We start from the raw sequence: 24,596 nt of genomic DNA on the forward strand, positions 1-24,596 counted from the left end.
AGTGGCCAACCTAACAACAACAACAACAACAAAAAACCTGACTTAGTTCAGAAAAGCCACTAAACAAACAAACAACAACAAATAGCAACAGCAAAACAAACCTGGGAAGGGTGGAAAATCTGATTTCCAGAATTGTCACATTATATTACTTAAAATATCTAGTGTTCAACAAAATATTACCAGACAAGCAAATAAGCAAGAAAGTATGGCTCATACACAGGGAAAAAAGCAATCAACAGAAACTGTCCCTGAAGAAGTCCAGACATTGGATTTACTAGATGAAGACCTTAAGTCAGCTGTTTTTGAAGAACTAAATATATTCAAAGAATATATTCAAAGAATTAAATATATTCAAAGAACTAAAAGAACTCATGTCTAAAGAACTAAAGTATAAGAATTATATATGACCAGATTGAGAATATTAATAGAGATAGAAATTTCATATATATATATGAAATTAATATATATGATTAACATTAATAATATATATTACATATATATGTAAAATAATATAACCAAATAGAAATTCTGATGTTGAAATGGAAAATTCACTAGGGGAGCTCAAAAGAAGATGTGAGCAGGCAGAAGAAAGAATTAGCAAACTTGAAGGTAGGTCAATCGCAATTATCCAGCCTCAGGAACAGAAAGAAAAAAGAATGAAGAAAAGTGGAGAGAGCCTCAAAGACTTGTTTGGGACACCACTTAGTGTACCAGCATATGCATAATTGGAGTTTCAGAAGGAAAAGAGAAAGGACAAAAGAATATTTGAAGAAATAATGGCTGAAAATGTCTCAAATTTGATGAAAAACATTAATCTATTCATTCAAGATGCTTAGCAAACTCCAAGTGGTATAAACTCAAAATATCTACACCTGGACACATCAAAAATCAAACAGTCAAAAGCCAAAGGCAAAAAGAGAATCCTGAAAACAGCAAGACTCAATTCATCGTACACAATAGATCTTCAACAAAATTAACGCTTACTCCAACTAAAAGGCAAGTATTGGCAGAATGGATAAAAATAAACCAACACAATACAACTATATGCTTTCTATAAGAGACACATTTTAGACATAAGTTGAAAGTAAAACAATGGAAAGGATATACACACCAAAAGAGCTAGAGTAACTATACCGATATCAGGTAAAACATTACACAAATTAATTATACTATGTTATACTAATATATGACAAAAGTGTTGCTACAGAAAAGAAAAATTTATAATAATAAAAGGGTCACTCTATCAAAAAAGATAAAACAATTACAAACTTATATGTACTTATCAACAGAGTCCCAAAGTACATGAAACAAAAAATGACCGAATTGAAAGAAGAGACAGATAATTCAGCAATAATAGTTTGAAACGTCAAAACCTCGCTTTCAATAATAAATATAAAAATGAGACAGAAGATCAACAACAACAACAAGAAACAGAAGACTTGAACAGCACTATAAACCAACTAGACTTAACAGATATCTATAGAATGCTCCACACAACAACAATAAAGTACACATTCTTCTAAAGTGCACATGGATCTTTCTCTAGGACAGCCCATATATTTGGCTATAAACAATTCTTAGTAACATTAAAAGGATTAAAATCATACACAGTACATTTTTCAACCACAGTGGAATGAAATTATAAACCAATAGCAGAAGGGAATTTGGGAAAGTCGTAAGTATGTAGAAATTACACAACATGCTCAACCAATGGATCAAAAAAAAAAAAAAAAGAAAGAGAAAAAAGAAAAAGAAAAAACAAGGGAAATTATAATAAAGACTCATATGAATGTAAATGAAAACAACACACTAAATCTTATGGGCTACAGCAAAAAACATGCGTAGAAGGAAATTTGTAACTGTAAATATTTTAAAAGAAAGATCCCAAATCAATACATAATCTTCCACCTTAAGAAATCTGAAAGAGCAAATGAAACCCAAAGCAAGCAGAAAGAAGGAAGCAATAAAGACGAAAGTGAAAATAAATAAAATCTAGAGAAGAAAAAAACAGAAAAACATCAACAAAAATTGGTTTTTTGAAAAGATTAAGAAATTGACAAATCTTTAGCTACACTGACCAGGAAATAAGAGAGAAAAGCTCAAATTATTAAAATCAGGGATGACAGGGATTATATTGACCTTACAGAAATTAAATAAGTATAAGAGAATACTGTGAACAGTTGTATTCTAACAAATTAGATAACCTAGATGAACGGACACATTCCTAGAAAGACACTATCAAAACTGACTCAAGAAGAAATAGAAAACCTGACTAGACCTATGACAGGAGATTGAATTAGTAAACAAAAATCCCCCCCACCCCACCCCCCACATACACAAAGCCCTGAATCACATGGCTTCACTGGTGAATTCTATCAAAAGTTTATAGAAAAATCAACACCAATCCTTCACAAACTCTTCCAAAACATAGAAGAGGAAGGAACACTTCCTAACTCCTTTTATGAGGACAGTAGTACCTTGATACCAAAATCAGACAAAGATATCACAAGAAAGAAAAAAAATTACCAGGAAATTGATCTAGCAATATACTAAAGGATTGTATTAAATTATGTTTTATAATATATATTAAATGACACAGTGAACGCAAAAGGCAGGCACATAGTCAGTACTCCATTAATGTTCATTTCTTTCCTGGTTTCCCATGAATGAGTATGACAGAACCACCACTATTCATCAATCTGGTTTCCCTCTTCTATGTATAGCAATCCTCATCATTTGTGAGTTCTATATTTGCAAATTCACCTACTTACTAAAATTTACTTGTAATCCCAAAGTCAATACTCACGTGCTTTCATGCTCATTCATGGACAAGTGCAGAGCAGTAAAACATCTGAGGTGCCTGACACATATGTTCCCAGCTGACGTAAAACAAGCCTTCTTGTTTCAGCTCTCTGACGTAAAACAAGCCTTCTTGTTTCAGCTCTTAAACTATAAACATGTATCCTTTGAGGGGGTTAATTGAGTGATTTTTTTTCACGTTTGTGCTTTTTTGTTGATGATTTCTCTGTTTAAATGATTCCCAAATATAATGCTAAAGTGCTGTCTAGTGTTCTAAGGACATGAAGGCTGTGATGGGCCTTATGGAGAAAACACATTGTGTTAGATAAGCTTCATTCAGGCATGAGTTGTAGTTCTGTTGGCCATGAGTTCAATGTTAATGAATCAACAATATATATGAAGGTATCTTTAAATAGGTACTTTCATAAAACAATGTTATTATTGATCAGTTGATAAAAAATGTTGTATCCAGAGGCTCATAGGAACTTAACCTTCTATTTCCCCTAGGAGCAATGGTTCAATATTTTCTATTTCCAATGACTTTATTGAACATAAGTACCATAAATAACAAGAATCAACTGTTCATGTACCCTGCTATAACAGATTTAAACACATGGCTACAATATTTGCAATTCCCTCCATCCAGAGGCTATTTCCTCATACTTTGAATCTAGGCTGGCCTTGTTACTGGCCTTGCTTGACCAAAGAATGTGGCAGAAGGGTTGTGCAAGTTCTGGAGCCCGGGTTCAAGAGACCTTGCAGCTTTTGCCTTTGTCTTCACGGGCCACTGCCCTGAGACTATCATGTAAGGAAGTCAGCTGAGTCTACTGGAGGATGAGAAGAACAGCATTCCCAGCCAACCACCAGCACCAACGGCCAGACATGTGAATGAGGACATCTAGGAACTTTCAGCCCAGCCAATGCAACCAAGTACAGCTGTATTATCAAGCTCAGGCAAAACCAGAAAAGAAGTTCCCCATTCAACTCACAGAACCCCCTTATAAACAGTGTTATTGAAAGCATAAATTTGTGGTGGGTTTTTTTGTCTGTTAGTTTTTTTAATGGGAGCCAATATCTGATACACCTGTCTGCTCAAAGTGCAGTGTAGCCATGGAACTTAATTTTGCAAATTAAATATGACATGTCACCTCCGTTTATTTGCTCTTGCTTTTTCTCTGCTGTGGCAATCAGGGAAATGTGCGTTGATAAGGAAGAGCCTTAAGATGGAGTGGAAGGCTGAGTCAACATGTGAGGATAGTTGCTCTGGATAACTGCTCAGACCTCAGATATGGCATGAGCCATATATCAACTTTTGCTGCATAAATCCTAAGATGTGAGGGCTGTTTGTTATTATAGCGTATCTAGCCTATCCTGATCAACACAGATGACATAGCAGGACTGGAGATTTAAGCAGACATTTTCTCTACAAGGTACCTTTCCCATCCACCCAAGAATTTCTTGACCCATTTAGAAAAAGGAATTTAGACTGATAATTCAATGCAAAGTTGGCTATCTAGGACTAATTACAAATATTAATCAGTCTCTTTGAATCCATCCATTCCACATACATCTGTTGGTGTCCTTACTGGTCAATTGTACAAAAGACGTTCCTGAGTCACCCTTGTGCCAATGTAATAGTTCTTTGGAGAATGAAGAGGTGATCCTGAATTAGGTCAGTAGATACAGCACGCAGAAGAGAACAGAACATCAGCCAGCTGACCTTGCTGTCTTTGCTGAGCTGTGTCCCACTATTATAGTCAAGTTCACCTTACAGCTCAACTAGCTTGCAACAATTTTCTCATGTGTCAAGTGAAATGAGAAGTAAAATGTGCCCTGAAATCTAAATGGCTGATAAAAGCAATGGTCCTTAAAAATAGATATAGTCATTTAAGACCTGGTTACCTTCCCTGTCTTTGACATGTTAACATACTACATAGGCATATATGTGAATATGGATAAATATTTGCATCTTTATTTAAAAAAAAATACACAGCAAAACCTCTAGTTATGTCTATGGGTGTGGAAGCAGACACTAGGTAGGTTTGCAAATTGCAGCACTGCCCTATGGTCTGAATGTTTATGTCCCCCCAAAATTCACATGCTAAACCCTAAAGCCCAGTGTGATGGTATTAGAAGGTGGGGCCTTTGGGAGGTGATTAGGTTGGGAGGTCAAAGCCCTCATAATGGGATTAGCGCTCTTTTAATAAAAGAGGCCCCAGAGAGATAACCTAGCCCTTTCTGCCATATGAGGTTACAAAGAGAGATCTGACCTGGAGAAGGGGCCTCACCTGGCCATGCTGGCACCCTGATCTCAGGCTTCCAGGCTCCAGAGCTGTGAGAACTAAATTTCTGTTGTTTACATGCCACCCAGTCTGTGCTATCTTGTTATAGCAGCTGAGTAGACTGAGACAAGCACTTGCTGGGTTTCTACACAAAACACTCCTAGCTTAACAAGGTGGGGCTGTGTTAACAAGCGCACAGAAGCTCCTCACTGCTGAGAAAGTTAGACATGGGCTTGTCTCTGGCCACCACACGTAAAGACAGAAGATGGGCTCACATGTGAGATGGGATAGGGCTAAGGACATTAAATAGTGCTTGGCAGATCTGGGATACACTTGGACTGACAATGAATGCCATTATTCCACATCGGGGTTAGTGCCTTTGGCTGCTTGAGATTGGTGTCCATTAACATTAGACTTTATACCACTGGAAGGCCAGGTATTTCTGAATTTCCCTATAATTTTTTCCACCAAGTGGGAATTATTCACTGTCTTTTCTGCAGAACAATAGTAGCCCCTTCCTATTGATAAGGATAGAATAGGATAGTTATACAGTTGTAGAAGTCCCAGTACGGGGATTATAGATAGAGAGGGAAACCTAGGGAACCTTGGGAGACCACCGTAAGTTAATGATCTCTCAAGAAAGCTATTGGAACGTTGTGGAATGAAGCAGGCTTGCTTAACTATAAAGCCATAAATAAAAGCACGAGATATGTCCCAGGTCATTAGGTGAAAGAAAAATATTACCACCCTTCTACTGATTTGAATAAACGCTATGACAGTCCCAGTCTGACCTCATAGGGTCAGACACTCTCCTGCCCAATAAGAAGCAGGAGCTAGTGATGTAAGCCTGACATCTACTCGAAGAAGGTGGTCTTTTCCCCACCCCCTTTCCTTTGACTATAAAATTGTAGCCCACTTAATCCTCAGGGCAGCGCCCCCTCGCCTGCCTCTTGCATCTCTCACAAGCATCCTATATTAATAAATCTTCTTCTTGCCTCTCACTTTGCCTCTTGCTGTATTCCTTCTGCGCTGAGACACAAAGAACCTGAGCCTCAGTAAGTCCAGGCACCAGGTGAGTGATTCTAATTAAAAGACTGTGGGTTCAAGTCCCAATCTGAGGTGCACAGTTTTACTATGGGTACAGCCCTAGCCCTCTGTGCTGGTGTAATTCATTTTCCAAAACTGTTGGCCCACAGTTTCCATTGATTCTGGCCAGAGCCTTCTTCCTTTGCCAGCAACGTATTTCCTCACAGTTCTGGATGTTGTGAGCCAAAGTTCAGGACACTGGCAAGGATTCAGCTTGAGCCAAACCAGAAGAAATGGATTTGAATTTGAGTTAAAAGAGCAATGATTTGGAATAAGCATAAAGGAAGAATTCTTGATAAACACTTATCTTCAGATTTGGAAACTGATGCCCTGATGAGTTGGGCTAGCCACAGACCCCCTCTTCTGTGAGGAGATCCTCCATGTGTGACCTGCATGTGACTAAGCACAGTTGGGCTGCCTCTGCTTTCCTTCATGTCCAACCAGTCCCATTCCCCTTCTGCCACCCCTACCCCTATTAACTCCAAAAGCACCAACTAGTAACAAAAATCGGACTGAAGCGTTCAAGGAGAAACAAAGAAGGGTACATGCACACCACGCAGCCACAGTCCATCCCCTTTTGCATCTCTGCCCTCTCCCAGAAGTTCCTCTCCAACCTCTTTTTCTACCTCCCCAGCCCATGCTCACTCCTCTCCCATCCCCCAGATTCCGTCTCAGAATCCCATCACCTTACAAGGTCCCTGAAGAAAAACAGAAACCAGCAGAACAACATTTAGCATAATAAAAGACCTACAAGTCCTCAGTCTGGCCATCAAGCCTCTGGGGATAGAGGTGGAAGGTAAGGCTCAGGTACCTCCACCATGAGGGGAGCCCCAAAACATGAGGTTGAGTTGGGGGAGACCCTGGGCCTTTCTTCAGCTCTGAACTCTGGGGCAGGTCATGGCATCCCAAGGCGCCCTGAACCAGCTAGGAAACATTGGTTCAGGCCTCCCTTGAGCTCAAGGCAGGAGGTTGGCCGTGTGGTCTTGGCTTGGGTCCTAATGGCTGCATGGGTCTGCAACTGACTTTCGTGCTGAGTCAAAGAAATCAAGTTACCAAGAACACAAACCTGCTAGAAGCCAAGACACTTTCCCTGGAGACAGAAGTTCTTATAAAAATCAAGAATAAATGGACTAGGGACACATGAAAACGATGGCAGCAATGTTCAATAGAAAATACTCGGAACTAGAAGACACAGTTTCTCATTTGATCTGACCTCAGGCTGGCTGTTTGGGACCTTGGGAAAAATCACTCAGGTTTTTTTTTTTTAATCCTCTGCTTCCTCCGCTGTACAAATGGCAATGCCCTTCCTACCTCGTAGGGGTCATTGGGAGGCTAAAATGAGACAATGTGTAGGAAAGGGTGTTGAAGGAAAAAAGGTTTAGCAGTGAAACAAACAAGCTAACCTGCATTTCTTTTCAGCCTGAATATAGAGACTCCGGGATACAGTCAGACCAGCTTTTCCCATGCAAGTTGTTATGGTTCCCGACATGTTAGTACTTGTGCAGAGCTTACTCATTGTTTCAAATGAAAGCTCCTATTATTGTGAAATTGTGAAATCATTGCCCTAGCAAACCATTATAGCTAAAAGAGTAGGATCCCCGATATGAATGTCAGAATTCTCCCTCATAGAGTGCCAAGGCGAAGTTGTTTCAAGGGATGGGTGACTTGAAGGAGCAAATGGGGTTGGGGCCAGAACTGAAGAGATTCTTGCTAGAAACGCAGCTGGAACCAAGCCCAAGAAGGCTGGAGAAAGAAGCCAGAGTGTCTCAAGAGGGATGGTGGGTGGGGCTGCAGGAAGAGAGGGGAATACTAACAAGAGCCCTTGGCCTTGGAGAGCACACCAGAGTTTTAAAAGTGCTTATGCACCGTTATTTCCCTGACTTCTCTAAAGGACCTCATGTTCGTGTGCATCACATTGACCCTCAGGAAACTGCCACACCAGCACAGAGGGGTTACGTGGATTTCACAAGGTCATATAATAAGTGGTAGAGCATGGCAGGGAAATGAGGTAGGGTAGTTTGGGAAGTGAGGACGTTTGAATATTCTCCCCCTACAACTTCTCCAGGACTCTCCTCTCCACTGTCATATGTTGCTAAAGGCAGATGCAAGTCTCAAGGAAGGAGTTAAGTTGTAAATGGCATTTGGAGGTCTACCAGAGCCAGAATTTCAATGGAAAGGCAAACAAACAAACAAGAAGCCTGGGACTTCCTAGGTGGCACAGTGGTTAAGAATCCGCCTGCCATACTGATGAACCCAGTGACAGGGCAAGAATAAGGATGCAGATGCAGAGAATGGACTGGAGGACACAGGGTTGAGGAGGGGCGGGGGGCAAAGGGGAAGCTGGGACGAAGTGAAAGAATAGCATAGACATATAAACACTACCAACTGTAAAATAGATAGCTAGTGGGAAGTTGCTGTATAACAAAGGGAGATCAACTCGATGATGAGTGATGCCTTAGACAGGGAAGGTGGGAGGGAGTCGAGGGAGGGAGGGGATGTGGGGATATGTGTATAAATACAGCTAATTCACTTTGGTGTACCTCAAAAGCTGGTACAAAAGTGTAAAGCAATTATATTCCATAAAGAGCTTAAATATATATATATATATAAAACAAAGGAAAAAAAAAAAGAATCCACCTGCCAATGCAGGGAACACGGGTTCAATCCCTGCTCCAGGAAGATCCCACATGCCATGGAGCAACTAAGCCCGTGTGCCACAACTATTGAGCCCGTGTGCTGCAACTACTGAAGCCTGTGCGCCTAGAGCCCATGCTCTGCAACAAGAGAAGCCACTGCAACGAGGAGCCCACATACCACAATGAAGAGTAGGCCCCACTCACCACAACTAGAGAAAGCTGGTGTGCAGCCAATAAATAAATAAATAATATTAAAAACAAAAACAAAAAAATAACCACAAGAAGGCTACCTTTTTTTAAAAAAAGTCCCTAACTCCGTATTTTTCACTGAACCGAACTCGGTTTCTATGTCTCCCAGGTCTGCTCGGCCGCAGCTGTCCTCTGGCTTCAGCAGCCGCTCCTAATAACCCTGGGTGAACACTGGGCTTCTATGTGCCTGATGCCAGGCCCAATCTGAATGAATGAAATGTGGGGTCCGGGGCCCAGTTTCCCCAGTGACTGCTTGGAGGAGACAGGTAACACAGTCAGAACCACAGAGGAATTAACACGCCTTGGAGAGAAAGACAGGAGAGGGAAAGAACCCACGGATAAAGTTCTTTCTCATCGTCTCCTACTCTGAACTATGACGGATCCTCTTGGCCTGTCTGGAAGACATCCTGCGCGACCAAGTTCAAGGTTGCACCATTTTGTGCAGCCTGACATCTCTTGCCTTCCCCGCCTCACCTCCCTTTCCCCTCACTCTAGCTGCCCAGACATTGCGCCTCCCAGTTAAACCTCAACACACACACTTTGCCCCAGACGCTTTCCACTAGGGAGTTCAGATAAGCCCTCTGACCCCACCCCCATTTCCTACCTCGTCTGCAGGAGGATCCCATAGTCTCCATGACGTCTTTGGGCTGAAGGCACCGTGCCCCTTCCCTCGATGGAGCCTAGATCCAGGGTGAGGACCAGCAGCGTGTAGGGGGCTGCCATCCTGGGAGCAGCCCTGAAGCAGGTGCTCTGGATGAACACAAAGCCAGCAGGAGGTGAACTTCTCAGGTGAGGCTCTCTGGGTAAAATGGTTTTCAAAGACTCACGGGGACTACTCGCAAAGAATGGTGCTCATTAATACAAATGAGACAACTCTGTAAGAAAAGAGGAGATTCAAGTTAGAATCGCTAAAACCTGGGAGCCATTTATTTCCAGAAATGATCCATGTCGATAAAATGAGATTAATGCTCCTCCTACTTGACAGCGAATAGATGAAGAAAAACAACCTTCACACGTGTATGTGACAATTCATTATGAACATAAAGTCCCATGGCCTCAAGGCATTTTTAAATCCCCCACAAGAGGGTTCTGGAAATGTCAGGTGCAGTTGTTATCACCAAGTGGGTTTGGGATGTAAAAGGCAACCCTTTGGGATCAGCCATGGTTTCCACTCTCTGTCCTCCTCCAGGAATCTGTCACACTTCGTGTTTGGTAACTTTATCAGGCAGGGCCACGGAGAGGCCGCGTTTGAGGCCAGGGCACAGCTGTAACCTGAGCGTTCCCAGGGAGTGGCCCTGGCTTGTCCCCTGGGAGAGAGCTGCTGTCAGGGGAGCAGAGCCAGCTGGAGACAGAAGGCGGAGGCGTGCCGCCCAGGGCCCCTCCCTGCATGTGCGAGAGCCCCTCGTCCTGCTGGAAGAGCGGGTGCTGGCCTGGACGCAGACCAGGGATCGGCCGACTCCACTCCCACCCGTCTTCCTTTCCTCCACCTCCAGTCAAAGCCCACTCTGTCCCTGGAGTCTGCCTCCTTCCTTTCCTGTCTCTGCTGGTGGCTTTGCCTGATGGTCTCAGGCATCTCACGCACAATGCAAGCTCCACTCTGACCTCCCGACCTCCAGTTTTTCTTCCCCTCTCATTCAGGTCCAACAGTCAATGCATCAGAATCACGGGGGTGGAACTGAGGGTGGGACATGTGCAGGAGTGTAAAATGCAGATTCTCAGGCCCTGCCCTGGCCCAGTGAATGACACCATCCAGGTAGAGCCCAGGAGTCTGTATTTTTTAACAAGTATTCCAGAAGATTCTGCCACAGGCTAAATCATCTTGTCCTTGACTGCCAGTCTGACCTTATTTAAACACAGAGTTGGTATAGGCACTGCGGTGGTGGATGGAAAGAGGGTGGGTGTGTCTAGAAATGCCAGGTGAACTGGTGGGATTGGCCCACCTGCAGTCTCCTTACCTGGGGGACCAAGGTGCTACCTGTCCTGGGAAAGAGCTCATCTTAAGAGAGGAGGCAAGACACCCTTGACTGTGTGAGAAGCACAAATCTCAGTGGAGGCTGAGGAAAGGCTGGTGTTTGACACCAAATTGATGCCTGGCCCTGACCCATGGACCTAGGGAGAGAGGGAGCTGTAAGTAGAAGCTGGAAGGACCATTGGACTAAAGTTTAACACACACACACACACACACACACACAGCAGCAGCAGCAGCAGCAGCACTTATTAGAAGTCCCTTTAGGAGACCATTTTTCCCATTTCACCAAAGGCTGACCCTAGCCCCGCAGGACATCGCGTGGGTGACGATGTCTGGTTGGAGAACGTGAGGACAGTTTGAATGGGAGCAATGCCTGTGAAGGGACGCCAGATCTCCTGCTTTAGAACGAAGGTTTCCTCCCTCCCACATCTAACCTCTGCCTCCCCTTTCAGACCCATCAACCTCTTCCCCAAGCAGGCACCCTGAATTCAGTCATTCCAAACTCAACCTCCACCCACTGCACGGCGTGAGGCTGCAACGTCTGTGGCTGGTCAGACAACTGGTGATTGAGGAACTTAAACCCTTACCAGAAAAACAGAGCTAGGGGGTCGAGGCAAGAGAGAAGATATAAAAACCTTTGTAAATACTTCGCATTCACTGCAATAAAGTAACAGGATGTCACACAGAACAATGACAGTATTTATGATATTTTTGCTCACCTTTATTAATTGGCATTAGATTTTGTAGAAAAATGTCAGGATCTTCTTCTCCTGTATTTTAAAGGAAATCCTTGTGAATTAATTTGCTTTGCCCCCTATACTATACACAGGAAGGCACTGCCCTTGTTTGTTTTCTTGTTTCTTTGTTTAAATACCATCCTGGTTTGTTTAAACTCAGAATTGTAAGCTGTTAGCTGTGGGACTGTTCACAGGTGCCCCAGCTGCAGTGTCACCTGGGGAAATGAGTAACTTGGATGTTTGGACAGAAAACACACAGTTGTCCTCTTGCCAGGGTCACAGAGTCCCCTCTGCTTGAGATCTTTGGGCCAAAGCTCATGCATCTCTGCTTCCCTCCCCATGGATCCCACCCACGTTCAAGGCCAAGGTCGATCTCCCCCTCTTTTTTTTCCTCCACGCCTCCTTGGCCATCTGCTTTCTGTCTCTAACCTCCATGTGTTTGTTAGAACTCCTTCAGCTACAAACTCTGGAATCAAAGAAGAGCTGGAGGAGTCTGGCAGCCCTGGGACTTCAGGGAAGGTAGCGGTGGCCTTGATGCTGCCCAGCCCTCTCTCAGCCCCTCATCACTTTCTCTGGCTCCTCCACGTGGCAGAAGTTGTGGCTCAACACCAAAGAGAGGAGAGAGAGTCTGCCCTTCCAACTTCCACAGAAACATCCTGTGGACGGGCTTCAGGCCCCCAGCATGGACACAGACCCACTCCTCACCTCTGGGGAAGAAGAGGGAATGCTATGACTGGTCAGTCTCTTCACTCACCTCCTTACTTTCATCTTCCTATAACCCAGGCTCCACAGAGTAATATTCGAAAAATGGAAATCAATCTCATCACTTCCTTACTTAAGATCCTCCCATCACTTCCCAGTCCACTTAGAAGACAATCCAAGAGTTTGGCCATGGCCTAGACAACCACAGGATCTGGCCTCTGTGGCTTCCCCACCTCCATCTCCTACTTTCTCCCCTCCTACACTTCAGCTGTATTGGCACCTTCTTGCTCATCCTCAGATACAACAAACTCCTTCCTGCCCCAGGGCCCTGGTACTTGCTCTGTCTAGAGTGCTCTCCCCCTGGAGCCTCCCATGGCTGGCTCCTTCCCTACCAAGATATCACAACCTCAGAGAGGCCTTCCCTAATCACCTACGTTCTTCCATCACACTCAATCCCCTTACCTTGCTTTATTTTCATCACAGCACAAATCGCCACCTGCATCTCTCGCAATTACTCACCTACTTGTTTACGACTGTCTCCTTGGACCAGAATGTCAACTTTAGAGGCCAGGGACCCGTTCTCCTTGTTCATGGGTGTGACCCAGTCCAGCACCTGGCACATAATTAGTGCTCAGCAAATGCTTACTGTAAACAATGAATCCAGACCTGGAGGGGAGGCGGCTTAGGAAGGCTGGGCAGTGGAAGTGCCACACTCACTGGCAGGAGCCTGGGTCCAGGAGATAAGCGGGCCCATGGCTGGCAGGTGAGCAGCATTTCCTGGCAAAGGTGGGGGTGTCAGCCACCAAGAGTGGGTGGTCTCCTCTGCCACCTTTTCCCATCTCTGTCCCCTTCCAGTTTCCATCTAATTCCCACTCTCTGCTTTTCTCAGATTCCTTCACATTCAAACCTGCTTTCTCACTTGTTTGATCTTATAATGCCCATCACACAGATTAGAATATGCCAACGCTTTGCTTACAGTCGAGAAGGCAGCTGGATGTTATCCTGCCTTCTCATGCACAGAGAGAGTTTCCTTAGCTGTTGTCAAACGGAAGTATTTTTCTTTCTAGATATTTAGGGGCCTAGTACAGTTACTAGTTACATGAATTTGCCATAAAAAATCTTATAAAATGATACAACATAATGATATCATTCTTTGCTAAGCAGCTCTCAAACCACGTACAAGGAGAGGGTCAAAGGAGAAAAGCTGACCCTTAGATAAGTAACCAATTTTCTTCTGCCTTTGAATTCAGGTGTGTCTGCAGCATTACGAACTTCACAAATCTGCCCTTCCACAGGACCCGGTTCTTAATTAAATGAACGCTGCTGCTGCCACTGTCTGGTAAATAAATGAGCATTTCCACATGAATTAGAAACGCTGACTTGTTAATAGCTTCCCTGAGGTTTCGTTACAAAATCATCACTGTCTTTGTCATTGTTCAGGCATAATACATACCACGTTCCAATCTGGAAATGAGAATGTTCCTCAGGCGGTGGATTCCCAAGTGTGGACTGGATTTTCCATCAGACAGTTTCCCCCTCATTCTTATTATAACTCATGCCAATAATTAACTGGCTTGAAAAATATATTGTTTTACGTTAGTGAAACGTACCCAATTCAGATCAGTTGGAGGAGGAAGCTGGTCTGAGCTTATTAAAATTAGGAAATTCACAATATTAAAAAGATACTGGACTTCTCTGGTGGTGCAGTGGTTAAGAATCCACCTGCCAATGCAGGGGACACAGGTTCAATCCCTGGTCCGGGAGGATCCCACATGGCGAGGAGCAACTAAGCCCGTGTGTCACAATTACTGAGCCCGCACTCTAGGGTCTGTGTGCTGCAACTACTGAAGCCTGCACGCCTAGAGCCCATGCTCGGCACCAAGGGAAGTTACTGCAATGAGAAGCACGCACACTGCAATGAAGACCCAACACAGCCAAAAAAAATACTAGATAGTAAACTTCCTAAAGGCAGAGAGCCGATTGTACCTGTTTTTGTATCCCGAGTATTTAGCTGGCTAACTTGGGCACGGCCCTTGGCCTCCCAGTGCCTCAATCTCCTCATCTGTAAAATAATACTAGTACCCCACACTTCACAGGCTTGTTCTGAGGACTAAATGCTTGGGAAGCACTCAACCAAGGGCCTAGCACGTAGCAGTAAACACCTAAAAGATATTACCTATTGTTGTTAGGCTTAAGAGGACTCAATCGTTATTGCTTGATGAAGATGAAATGCAATTTGCTACCTTTCAACAACTCAACTTGCTCCCCAAGTCCTTCCCCAAGAAGAGATCCCTTTCAGCCTCCTTCAAAGAATGGATGACTCATTTATGGTTCACAGCACCATCTGCATACCAACAATTATTGTGCTAAAGTCCTTTAAAGCCCTGATTTCTTAATTAAACCTAACATTCACCTTGCACGCCTGTTCGTCTGCTGAATTCACGTGGCATGCGGGATCTTAGTTCCCTGACTAGGGATTGAACCCATGCTCCCTACAGTGGAAGCGCACGGAGTCTCAACCACTGGACTGCCAAGGGAAGTTCCACATTAGAAAATCTTTTAAGTAGTGTAGAAGAAAGTGTCAGTCTAGCCTGAGCAAGTACATTTATCCACATTTTAGGTCAGTGGCATCTAAAAGAGTGAAGTTGTGCTGTGTTTTAAATCAATAGAGCAACACACAGAACCGTTGCTGCAAATAATGCACATTTGTTTTTGAGATGGAGCCTTGCAAGGTATATTCTCAGTTCAATGCCAGGCACCCTTCTCTCTCAACCACCTCCTTTGCCTTAAATTCCCTTATTTAACGCTATTCCCATCTTGGAACAGTCTTTGAATTCACTATGTGGACCTGCAGTTTCCACTTTGTTTTTCATGACTTATTTACTTAGAAAGTCCCCCAGTTTTGGGTTGAAGCTTAGCTAGGCATTTTATTATTTTGGTGACTCGTTTCTTAGCTCCAAATAGGTGACAGAAAAAGCAAGATGAGAATTAAACAGCGCTTTCAGGAACTGAGCTAGCCAGGACATGCCCAGGCTGCCTCAAACATGCGTGGCGCCTAAAAGAAGAGAGCCAATGGAAGCCTGCAGCCCTCATGCCGGGAGACCTCTCCTCGCCCCTCCCACTGCAAGCCTGGCAACCTCTGCCCAGAAAGTGCCTCTACCTCATTGCCTTTTAAGTTCCTCAGAGCAACACGAGGCTGGAAAGGCCAGTTCAAATGTAGAATTTCTGGCCTCCTCGGAACTCTGTACTAGAATGTGGTGGCACAGGGAGACGGACCTGGTACCCGGCCTGCAGTCCCACCCCCTTTCCTTCCCACCGGGCTCTGGCACCATGAAAGCTCTCACGTGGGGCCTGTGGACACTCAGCTCTGTGTCCAAGCAGACCCCCCTGCAAATAGCTCTCCCTTGGCCATTCCAGGGCCTGGCAACCTCATCTATCCAGGAAAGACAGATCCTGAAAAGGGGCCTATGTGGCCCCAAGTTCCTGGAGAATATTCCAGAAGGGAGGATGTGGGCTTATCCCATGAAAGTGCTGCACCAGGACCGAGATTCCTCTTGCCTGGACCTAAAGGCAGTGCTCACTAGACATTGTCATTCTTCTTATTGAGGAGGTAGTCCCTGATCCCAAAGTGGGTACTGGAGAAAGGAGTCCAGTCCAATATGAGTGGATTTTTTTAAAATACTGTGGTGTATTCTGCTCATTAGAAAACTTTAGATGAGGTTAAACAAGGGCAAGAGCTTAGATGCTAGTGTTGCTACAAGTGCCTCCCTGAAGGAGGCAGGACCTGAACCAGGTCTCGAATGAACATCTGGGGAACATCTGTCCACTATATTTTTTATTAGCATTTATGATGGTCTTTTCACTTTGTGACATCACCCATCATATCCTGTATTTTCTTGGACATTTTTCCTCTTTAAGTTTCTGTCTGGAAAACTACCCTAGCAAGGCCTCAGTTTTCTGCCCATCTCAATATGCGTGGCCCTCAAAAATGGAGACAACACCTTCAAGACCACCACTCCCACTCTTTGCCTCCACTGCATGTGCTTAAACGGTTTCTAAAATGTTCAGATGAACTCTGCCACATTCAAGGGCCAAGAAGGTTTCAGGAGTTTCAGAAGCAAAATGTTTTGTCTGAAACAAGCTGCTTTGGATTATGTCTACGTGACAGAGGCACATTCCTCCTGGCCTCTCAAATTTGGCCGAGAATCACCCCCTCAGTCCTTTGCTTGGTGTTATGACATGTAACAAATCAGAGCCTGAACATTTAGCCGGAACATTTTCGTTTTCTCTGTCTATCTCCAAAATGCCATTCTGGGATGGCCTGCTGGTGACTTAGGAAATAAATCTCAAGGCTCCGTGCAGCTGTGCTGTAGGTACTTGTCTTCCCCATGGGCCAGAGTTCATCCTTTGTGATGTTCAAGTTTATAACCGCAGAGTTTATTCTTTGGTTTAGAGCATGAAATGATGATCGGCTTACGCAGCTCCAGAATTAAAGCAGAGGAGGTGGGGGGGGATACAATTTCTTGGGTCTTCAATGAAAAAGCCGGAGATCATTGTCCTGGCTTTTTGATGAGGTGGAATGAATTTGGATAGTGAATCAGAGCAGCTGGGCTTGATCCCAGAGGCCCTCTTCTGTCCTTCATTGCACATGCACTTGCTGAAGCCCTGGGGTGTTCTAGGCACCCAAGACGCCCAGGTGGGTGGCACCACATTCACTGGGAGATTGTGACTTGGGGCCAGGCTGTTAGCCTTCATCAGGCTCACTTTTCTCCTCTATAAACAGGCAATGACACAGAACCTTCTCAGGGAGAAGGCACACCTGGCACTTATATGGTCTAAATAAATCTTGCACAGTCAGTTTCCTGGAGCCCAGCGGCTGCCTGGAGATCCGGGTGTGGTCCTGTTCTAGTCCTGGGCTGGGGGCCCCGCACAGCCCGTGGGGTCCCCAGGCGGCCACGGCTGCTGCAGAGCAAGTTCTCCATGGTTAGCAAATAAAGCTGAACTGCTGTTTCTGTAGCTGCAACAGAGAAGATTCCTGCAAGTTTAGCACCCTTTTACCCAACAAGGAAATGTATTATCTCTTTCTTGAAGCCCCATTAAACATTGGAAAACACCTTACTGAATCTAACTTGAAAACATAATTTTTAGAACGTGACAAATGTTTTAGAAAAATGAAATCTTTAGAGGGTTCTAGATGCATCTAGAGCTCAGTTATGACCCTCGCCAAGATCTCTCATCTCACCCAGAACTCATCTGCCCTCACAGAGCTGAGGGAACGTTCATTTTCCTAAACTCTCACCAACAGCTTCTCTCCGGACCCGGCTCCATATGGCTGGGCAGCCTGTGTCTCGGGGACACCAGGTCAGAGGAAATTCTGAGCCAGGCCCTGGACTTGGGAAAGTAGAGACAGACACCATCTTCCGCTTCTCACTTCTTGCTCAAAGCGCAAAAACGACGGGCCTGCCTGGCCTAGTTACTGCTTTCAGTCTCTGCAGCTCTCCCGGCGCCAGCTCTCAGCGGCCTCCTTATTAATATTCCATAATGATCCCTCCTGGTGCTGTATATCCATCGCACGGGGTCATCAGAGGGAAGACACCAGCAGGGAAGGGGTGGTGGGCTCCCTCTCACAAATATCATCCCTTGAATTATCAGAGCAATTACAAAATACTGCTTCTAAAAATGCAATAATGAAATACCCAACTCTGAGGACTCTCTGTACAATCTGTCTGCCGACTTTTTATTTCCATGATAGAAGGTTGAGCCAGGAGGGAAAATAAACCCCAGAGAAGCGTAGTTACTTTAAGTTCTTCTAGGAGATAAAGGAATTTAAACATTTTCTAATTTCTGTTTAAAAAATAAATTTTGCCCCTCTAATTCCATGAAAAATAAAAAGAATGAAAGAAATTGTGACTGACAGCACAAAGATCTGGAGTTCAGGAGGCTCAGAGGAATGGGGATGGGAGTGGAGAGGGTGTGTTTTAGGCTCAAATCAAAACCATTTAAGAACAGAAAATGACGTGGTTGCAGAATGCAGGGTCTATAAGAACGGCTGGAAAATGAAATTTTCATTTCTTACAGAATTTACCCTATACTGCATAACTGTTTGAGGCTTCCTAAAAGTCCAGGTTGATGCTAATAAAGAGCTTACCTTCTGAAAGAATGGGGCTCAATGTTCCAGTGAGATCAGGAAAAAGAAAAATAAGAGGACTTCCCTGGGGGCGCAGTGGTTAAGAATCTGCCTGCCAGTGCAGGGGACATGGGTTCGATCCCTGGTCCAGGTAGATTTCACATGCCACAGAGCAGCTAAGTCCGTGCACCACAACTAGTGAGGCTGCATTCTAGAGCCCGCAAGCCACAACTACTGAGCCCGTGTGCCACAACTACTGAAGCCCACATGCTACAACTACTGAAGCCCTTGCACCTAGAGCCTGTGCTCTGCAACAAGAGAAGCCACTGCAATGAGAAGCCCACACCCTACAACAAAGAGTAGCCCCCGCTCTCCACAACTACAGAAAACCCATGCACAGCAAGGAAGACCCAAAGCAGACCAAAAAAAGAAAAAAGAAAAAAAAAAGAAAAGCCAGGCCTGGGAAAGCTGAAAAGGCTGAAGTCAAAGGACAAAATGCTCTGGGAGGAGCCCTGCCTGAAGCCACACCAAGCCAGGTGATGCTCTGAAAGGAGGGAGGAACTGCTGACTCCAAGCATCTCCTCGTGGAACAATAGTGCCCAAAAGCTTTGGCTGGTATTTTTCCAAGTGTGGCCTACCCACCATGCCTCCGGATCTCTTGGGGTGTTTGTTAAAATGCATATTTTTGGACCCCATCCTAGTCTTCCTGAATTAGAACCTTTAGGAACAACAAAGTGGAATCTGCATTTCATACAAACAGCCCAGGGGCGCGTTATCCTGAGGTTGCTCTCCAGCCCCCGGGATGTAGTGGGACAATAAACCCTTACTAGCCCCCTGCTGTGTGTGGAGAAACATTCCAGGAGTGGTGTGGATGTGCCAAAGAAGCAGGGGTGGGTTTGTGCCCTAAGACGTACACTCAAGGTGCCCATCAATCCTCAAGTGCCTGTTCCAGGTCCACGTCCCCTGACCCTGTTCCCAAAACGCTCCACTGCCTCACCCCTCACCTGTTCCTCTGCTCACAAGCAAAAGGCAGACTTGAATTGGGCAAATGGGGCGTGGCCCAGCTGGGGAAGAAGGGTTAAGTCACAAGCAGGGGCAGAGGGCGGGTTCCCATAAGAATCTGAGAACCTTGGAGAAAATGCCAAACAGCTGCACCCAGAAGCAAGAGGACGTGGTGGGGGGAGGGGAGGGCCCCCACTTCACTCCAGCAAGCCTGGGCCCTTCCTGACAAGGTGGCTCCTCTCTGCTTCTCTGCCCCCATCTCCCCGCTTGGTTCCCGTCTCCCCGGAGAGCCTCCCATTCCCGCCCCAGCATTTGCAGGAGAACCCCAAGATCAGGGCGCAGCAGGCTGGTTAACTATCAAACCAAGAAGGCTGACCACAGTCTGGCCTTGACCACTGACCGCCTTGTGCCTCCTCACTTCACTCTGCGAGCCCCCCCACCCCCGCCCCGCCCCCACTTCTTCTCCCCATCCCAGTACATCTGTGGCCAAGCCCGTGGCCTTGGAGCGTCCTTGCTCTGTGAGATGCGAATCCCCGAGGAGAAAAGTTTCTGGAAAGCAAAGGGAAAGCTTTTGTGGGAACCCAAGCCCGGTGAGGCCGCAGCTGCCCTCCCAGGTCGGGGCTGCGACGCCGGGGTCCTCTGTCGCAGTTGGAGGACCCTCCCCACCCGCGTCCCTTCCGGACCCCTCTCCCTGGAGGTCAGCCCGCGCGCGGCCCCTGGCGCCCCGCTCCCGACAGCGTGCTGCACCTGCGCCTCCCAGTGGGCGCCGCCGGAACTGCACCCCGCGACCCCGGCTCCCTCCCGCCGCTGGCGCTGGGCCCCGGGACAACGAAGAACAATGCCTGGCGCCGAGTAGTGCGCGGTGTTAGGTTGCTATCATTCCCGTGCCAGGAGCGAATCCACTCTTAGCAAAAGAAGAAACCGGAATGGTAGGAATATCAGCAGCGCGGACGAAGACAGTAACATCTACTATTTCAGTGGCGCTTAAAATTTCCCCCAGTGTCATGTTCTGGGCCCTCGGACTGGGCCCTCGGACTGCCCGTGGCAGAGGTGAGAGGTCTGCAGGACAATTACCAGTCTACGTCTTGGGGACCTTGAGGTCCATGCCTTAGAAGCATTCGTTTATTCACTGAGCTGCCCTTGTCCTTAAACTTCAGTCCCTGAAATCCGAAGGAAACTGCGCAGGAAACCGTACTCCTTCGGGCGGCCTGTGTAGCTCTCCTATGGGACTCGGCGCTTTTCTCTCGGAAAAGCAAAGGGATATGTTGGGCCGGCAACCTCCCCCAGCTGCGGAGGCGGAGAAAGGCTCAGAGCGGGAAAGGGAGGCTTCCGAGAAGGGGAGGGTATTGTGCGTTTCACCTCCTTGCCCCGAGGCTGCTGCTTCCAGCCAGGCGGTGATAGAACACCTGAATCCATTGGGCTTGTCCTCCGCTCACCTGCCCTTTACATTGCCCTCTGGCTGATGTGGAAATAGGAAATTCGCACCCGAGCAGGACCCCTCCAGCCGACCAGGTCTGCATTCCCACACCCGAGGCTGCCTTAAAACTCTGGATACCTCCGCGCAGGGGTCTGGGAGCCTCACTGAGCACCATTTGTAAAAAATCAAGTCATTGTGAAGACGTGTGTGTGTGTGCTTCCTCACACCGGGTATTTGCATGACTTTCTTCAGTACATGTTCAAGTGTGCCCACATGTCACCTCCTCAGAGAATTTCCCCTCACCACCCTAGGACAACAGGCCCTCATCCACCTCCTCTACTCTGGCATTATTCTAGGTAGAACAGGGTAAAGGGGGGACCAAGTGACACTCAGAGCCAAGGGAGGGAGGGGAAGTGGTAGAGGATGAGGTGTGAGAGGTGGCCAAGGGCCAGAACAGGTGGGGTTTTGTCAGCCATAGTAAGGAGTGTGATTTATGTCCTGAGTCTGAAAAGGAGGGCTATGATCCGATTCACTATTTTTTTTTTTTTTTTTTTTTGGCTGCTCTGCGTAGCTTGCAGGATCTTAGTCCAGGGACTGAACCCGGGACCCCAACAGTGAAAAGCCAAGTCCTAACCACTGGACCACGAGGGAATTCCCCCCCTTTTTTTGTTTTCTGATTTACATTTTTTAAAGATCACTCTGGCTGCCATTCGGAGAACTGATGCGGGGAGGAGGGCGATAACAGGAGCAGGGAGACTGGTTAGGAGGCCGCTGGAAATGACTGTGCGGCTTGGCCCAGGCCAATAGCAATGGAGATGGTGGGAGGAGGTCAGATTTGGAATATGTATCTGAGGGTGAAATGGACAGGGATCGCTGATGGATTTGGATGTGATGAGTGAGGGAAAGAGAGAAATAAAGGATCCTTCTTCGGGTTTTGTGCCGAACAACTGGAATAATGACAACTCCTAACATGCACTGTTAGCCAGGCACTCTTCTGAACCCTTGACATATTTTAAAGCCATTAAAATTTGACAACACTCCTATGAACTAGGTGTTATTGTCCCCATTTTACAGAAGAAGAAATTGAGGCACAGAGAGTTTAATCCATTTGCATAATTTCACATGGCTAGCAAGTTCAAAAGCTGGGATTTGAATGAACTCAGTGTTTACTGCATAGCTCTCCCTCTATAAAAGAAGAAGAATGCTATTAACTGTGATAGGGAAGGCTTGGGGAGGAATAGGGCGTTGCAGTAGTGTGAATCCAGAGTTCTGGCTTGGATGTGTTCAGATGAGATGCCTTTTAAACACCTAAGTTGGACTTCGCTGGTTGTGCAGTGGTTAAGAATCTGCCTGCCAATACAGGGGACGTGGGTTCGATCCTGGTCTGAGAAGATCCCACATGTCACGGAGCAACTAAGCCCGTGTGCCACAACTACTGAGCCTGCGTGCCTAGAGCCCATGCTCAAGAACAAGAGAAGGCACTGCGATGAGAAGCCCGCGCACCACAACGAAGAGTAACCCCCACTTGCCGCAACTAGAGAAAGCCTGTGCAGAGCAATGAAGACCCAACGCAGCCAAATAAATAAATAAACCATTAAAAAAAAGTTTAATAAAAAAAATACATAAACATCCAAGTTAGGTGTGTGACTCTGGTCCTGGAGGCAGGGAGGGAGCATTTGGGGCTGGAGTATTCACCGTGACAAGTAGAGAAGAGAAGTCTTGAATGGATGGAGACGGAAATCGATCTTTTAGTGCAGTCCATCAGGCCTTCAGCGCATTTCCTTCAGCGTCAGGAAGGTGTTGAGGAAATTTTGTTATAGAGCAGTGCTTGTTTTCATCTGAAAACACCATGGAAAGCCCTGACCTTGCTCCAGGAAAATTACACATACACACATACAGCATCTTCCACACAAGGTCAGGGTGTTCATGGGCCCCAGGAGCCATCCATGGGCCAGTCTGCTGTTGCTGTCAAACTTCCCTGCACCCATTAGCAACAACCAGATGCCATCACATCCTGTAGGGTCTGACAGGACCTCTGACAAACTCTCCACAGGTCCCAGCACCCTCTCTGGCTATGTGAACTGGGAACTGCACCACTAGAAAAGCAAACTCTCTGGAGGGTAAGAATGGAGTCATTTTGGAACATTTATGTAGAGCAGAGCTCCTCACCCCTCCACCGCCGCAGGTGTTGCATCTGTAAATGTTTGCTTCGGGTACGGCCCCGTGTGGAATAGGAGGATGTGCCCACATGAAGTCTTTTGCTCTTTCATTCGTCTCTAGGTGATGTTATTAACCTGGATATTCTCTAAGTTTAAAGACAAGACTAGGGACTTCCCTGGTGGTCTAGTGGTTGAGAATCCACCTGCCAATGGAAGGGGACACAGGTTCAATCCCTGGTCCGGGAAGATCCCACATGATGCGGAACAACTAAGCCCGTGCGCCACAACTACTGAGCCTGCACTCTAGAGCCCACGAGCCACAACTACTGAGCCTGTGTGCCACAACTACTGAAGCTCGTGTGCCTAGAGCCTGTGCTCCGCAATAAGAGAAGCTGCGGCAATGAGAAGCCACCACTCGCCTCAACTAGGGAAAGCCTGCTTGCAGCAGCAAAGACCCAGTGCAGGCAATAAATAAATAAATTTATTTTTTTTAAAAAGGGGAAAAAAAAAAAGACAAGACTAGTTCATCGTGGGCGTTGGCTGCTGTTGCTCTGTTTGTTGGGGCCGCCCCAGCTTCTAGCACACTTCCTCTTTGGAGGGAACCCCCTTGTGTGAGTCTGGGTGGGAGGCAGGCTCCATCAGGCCCTCTGAAGGCCCAGGTGTTCCCACTTCTCTCCACCCCTGTGGCACTTATGGGCTCCCCATCCTGGCCCAGGCAACAGGGGGCTCTGACCTGGGATGGGAAAGATTCAGGGACAGAAGAGAACTCATTTGGGGCCATGGCAGCTCAGCCAGGAGACCATCTGTGAAGGCAGTGTTCTGTGCCCGGTGGCAGCAGTCCCAGCAGTGGCCTCCTAACCACACGTGGCCTCAGCTGGGTCTCCTTGGGACATTTCCCCAGAGTGGGTCTCCAGCCTCCCCACTGCTGACGTCTGTGTGCATCCCCGCACCCACTCATCCTTCCCTGCTTAAGCCAGTCAGACTCCGCTGCAGTGGTTGTGCAAAGCTTTCAGCTGCTGTCTTGCTCTGCCTGCAGTAACAGTGTTTGGGATTCTTCTTCTCCTGGTCCCTGAAGTTATGATTCCTGGCCTGTCAAAGCCTTGCTGTGAGTCTCCTGCCAGATCCCCACTGGTGCCCTTGAATGCAGGTGCACCATAAGGAGGAGGGCTTCTTCCCCAGTGAAGCCTGTGCAGGCGAGAGTCGCCATGCAGCAGTGGCTGCTTCACAAAGGTTATAACTACAGCCACAATGTCCCAGGGACAGTCCTGGCTCTAAATGAGTCATCAAACCTGTTCTGATATGCCCCTGGTATTTTTTTTCTGACTTCATGAGACCAGCTGGGGCTGGAGTCCTCCTCCCAAGGAAGACTTTGAGCCTCCAAGTTGGAGACCAGGCTGGGAGGCTCCCAGCTTCTGCTGGGCGGGGCCAGGG

The 24,596-nt window shown here is 46.4% G+C and overlaps 1 long non-coding RNA gene across 5 annotated transcripts in view; it reads right to left on the reverse strand.

Moving 5' to 3' along the window:
- The window catches only part of LOC130849531 (uncharacterized), a 47,453-nt gene extending 34,442 nt beyond the window's left edge, over nt 1–13,011 (reverse strand). For 2 of the 5 annotated variants that reach the window (XR_009052757.1, XR_009052755.1), the window contains exons 1-2: nt 10,031–10,243; nt 9,657–9,927 (exon numbers count right to left, since the gene is read on the reverse strand). This is a non-coding gene — a long non-coding RNA (uncharacterized LOC130849531). Of the gene's footprint in view, nt 1–9,656; nt 9,928–10,030; nt 10,244–11,740; nt 11,794–12,922 lie in introns of those variants that run through there. The other 3 variants (XR_009052756.1, XR_009052759.1, XR_009052758.1) reach the window with 3 other exon arrangements.
- Nucleotides 13,012–24,596: the final 11,585 nt, after the last annotated feature.

This window comes from Hippopotamus amphibius, chromosome 3 (genome assembly GCF_030028045.1).
Source record: "Hippopotamus amphibius kiboko isolate mHipAmp2 chromosome 3, mHipAmp2.hap2, whole genome shotgun sequence".
NCBI lineage: Eukaryota > Metazoa > Chordata > Mammalia > Artiodactyla > Hippopotamidae > Hippopotamus > Hippopotamus amphibius.